Source organism: Meriones unguiculatus, chromosome 14 (assembly GCF_030254825.1).
Source record: "Meriones unguiculatus strain TT.TT164.6M chromosome 14, Bangor_MerUng_6.1, whole genome shotgun sequence".
Taxonomy (NCBI): Eukaryota; Metazoa; Chordata; class Mammalia; order Rodentia; family Muridae; genus Meriones; species Meriones unguiculatus.
In genome coordinates, this window is record NC_083361.1 from 48,404,273 (window position 1) to 48,407,827 (window position 3,555).

Here is a 3,555-nt window from a genome sequence, read left to right on the forward strand (position 1 = left end):
AGAAAGGCCTTCGCTCAACACATGAGTTTTCACCTACCAAGTGAAACCCCAGAGAGCTAGACTCCTGGGCCTAGACAAGGAAGTTCAAAACTGTGCAGGAGGCATGTAGCTCATTCTGTCAAAGGTGGTGAGGAAACACATAGGACAGGATTAAAGAGCCTTTCCCCTTTGACACCATATGAGAAAAATAGAGGTCAAAACATTGCATTTGTTGGGTGTCACTGGCCACAAATCAGGTACCTGTGAATATTCCCTGAACTTATGTACTTAATCTTTACAACAGAGATTTTGGTAAGAATAGAGAAAACATTCAAGTAAGCCAAATGACTTTGTTCCAATCTAGATAAGATTTTTTCAACATCCTAATTTGCGGTTTTGATTGTATGTTCTTCCTCTTTACCCTGCTTATAGGATTCCTCCTCCTGTTCCCTGTCTTCCATGTATGTTCCTCTCCATCTTATAGTGCACAGTATTGAGCCTTCCAGTTGTCCTGCAATTGTCAATGCTCTGGAGGATTTTGTGATATATGTCACATGACCACCAGCTCGTTCCATATTTCCTTGGACAACAAATTGGAACACACAAACCAAGCTACATTTTGGTCCATCCCACAGGACATTGACAGGGACAGGAGTTGGATTCTGCGTGCCTGATTCCTGAACCTGCTCTTCATATCACCTCTCATGTCATGTTTCTTCAAATGAACTCAAAACCACCCAGTTTCCAAGATGAAGGAAGGCATTGCATTTAATACAAAAAATATTCTTCGTTTTGTTTTGGTTTGGTTTGTTTTTTCTAACAATGGATAACTAGATTTCTGGCTCAACATAATCCATAATCATTTATAAAAAGAAAAATTATGGTTCATTGTCAGCTCTGTTTGGGGCTGCGAAAACTTTATGGCAATTCACCTGAATTTTAGAGGGCAAGATTGCAAGTTTCCATGCTACTTACAAGGACATGAAAACGCATGGGTTGCTTTCTTTGTATCCACACAAGAGAATCAAGGATAGATGAAATTTGTGAGGGTTATTGTTCTGTGCTCTAGGGGTCGAGACTCCTAACACCGTATCATCTTCCTTTGGGTTCCACACCTGTCAGGGCAGAAATGAGAGTTTAATTCATTGAGATTGATTGTCGAGAAGGGAAGGAGCTGGGAGAAGGCTTTTCTTAGTACTTCTGGATATATTATTTAGAATTGGAAGCTTCAATGGTAGCTTCAAAAGAAAGTCAAATATGCCAAAAACTTCACCGAACTGTTGGTTTTCCAAATGCACCTCAACATACTAATGGTATTAGGTAGTATCCTTGTCACTTGCTTGGGTTGGGACTACCTAGCTAAGTCCCCTACAAAGCCAGGGCCATAGCAAGTGTTCCTCCAGCAAGAGGCAAGATGAATCTTAGGTTGTTTAGCCATGAGAAAGACGTCAAATGATTTTCATCTCTAGAGGTACACAGTAGGTAAATATTTAGTCAACCGAGATTTCAGCCAGCCTACAAACAAAAGACACCATGGGAAGCAGCGTCACTGCTTACCTGTCCTGCCAGAAGGGAATCACCTCTCCAAGTTTTAGCCTTCAACATAATAAGTATGAAGTTTATCAGAAAAGGAAATGCGTTTAGGCAACCTTGACTTTCTAAGTGTCCCGACCTTCAAGTCTGCCAGCCGTTCAGTCTTTCCCAGAATCAACTATTGAATTCAATTCCTCCCTTCCAATCCCCTCAGATTTTCGCCACTCTTGCAAGAATTTCACTTCATCTAATGGCTTCCTCAAAAGCTGTCTGTGAGAGCATCTTTGCCAGTACCAGCAGACACAGTGTGGATGCCTCTCAGTTGGCAGCGGGGAAGTTGGACAAAGCAAAGAAGAGGCACTGCCTATAGTATTGCAGTATGGTCCTTCTTAACTCCTTGTTTCTCAAAGTCAAAATGAACAAGTTGCACAGAGGTGAAAGTCAGTAAGCCCTATGGTATCTTTGAGATTTCAGGGTGTCATTGAAATTTATCCTCTGTGCATGGAATTCTTTCATTGTTTATCCAACAGAGTATTCCATAATTTACTATAGATTTCTTCCATGCCATGCAACCTCATCTTGGATGAGAGGGGAATCCAAAGGTGCCTTTTTGTCTACATGTATGTTACCATGTCTCGATTCACGGAACTCAAGTCTTCCACTTGGAAGAGCGTTGGAATCATCTACCATGCTTCAGGTTAAATCTGATGAAAAGAAGACGTTTTGTATGCACTAACTGAGTAGCCTGTGGTCAAATACTCATGGGTTGCTTTTTAATAGAATGTGTTGTACTACACATCTGAGATTACATGATTTCCTTGATTGGATATTCAAGTTTCAACCATGGTTGTAGAAATTGTGTATCCAGCAAGAGTTACCAAGAGTCCTATCCTCCTGCTTCCTAAAAGTCTGTTAGTAGTAAGATATATATATATATCTCTGTGTGTGTGTGTGTCAGTTCTGAATTAATTATGTTCATCATGAGGATATTAAGAAGATTCAGTGTGTGGTTCGTTCTTGTTTCATTGGAGAGTTAGCGTGTCTGCTCCATTATCAGGACTGTGGGTCTACCAGCAAGCAACATGTTCTTTAGAAATATCTTTCCTTGTTTTTTAAAGGAATAGTTGTTTTCATAGATCTTGGGTAACACGCAAATTTTGTTAGAAGAGATGATGTGCATCTGTGTGAGAGCTGCAATAAGAGGAAGAATGTACACAGGTGGAAAACAGAAACAACAACAAGAAATAACAGAAAGCAAAGCCCAATTGTCATTTCCATGATGGATCAACTGAGATGGTTTCCATGCGAGAGAGAGAGATAGGTAAACACAACATGCTCTGGAAGATTTTGGCAGCTAAGACATAATTGAAGAACACCAATAAAACTAGGGAATGTCTCAAACAGGTGCCCTGGCTTATCACCTAGCCATTATTATCTAGAATTTACCCAGCCTCCAACACGAAAGACCATTTCAATTTTCCCTCTATCTAAATTGAATGATCCTGGAATTATTTGTTATACGTCAGCCTTTACACAACTTTGGGTAAAGGGCGAGGGCAGTCATTGTCCTCCAATATTCTTGGGACTACTGGCATGAGCCATAAAATCCGCTCCTGACACTTTACCACATATGTGCAAGGGTACATCGACCGACACTAGGAATGAGCACCACGTTCGAATTCATCAGTTCTTAGATATTTTTTGAGTATATCATTTGCACCTACAGTCATCTCTACCTGATATATGTGCCTACTCCTATAGTAAAGGCTGTCTCCCTATCACTTGGAATCATTTCAATCTCTTTGAAATTAGAAAGAAATGAAGAATGCATCAAACCAAGTATGGGTACTGTTATGAGGCCTTTTTCGAAAAATCTCAGAATCTGATGCCAAACTGCACAGTTCTCATCCTCTCTGAAGAGGGAAGAGTGCCAGGCAGGCTCTGAAATCCTCATGGGTCTCACAAGGACCTCATATCTGGACCTCAGATTACATCTGCTCAAGTCAGTCAACGTCCTCAGATACCTGTTGTCATCATAGATCC

General features: G+C 40.7%; 1 non-coding gene across 1 annotated transcript; it reads right to left on the reverse strand.

Moving 5' to 3' along the window:
- Nucleotides 1-3,490: 3,490 nt before the first annotated feature.
- On the reverse strand, nucleotides 3,491-3,555 carry LOC132647616 (small nucleolar RNA SNORD109A). The gene has a single exon (XR_009585963.1). It is a non-coding gene; the product is annotated as a small nucleolar RNA SNORD109A (small nucleolar RNA).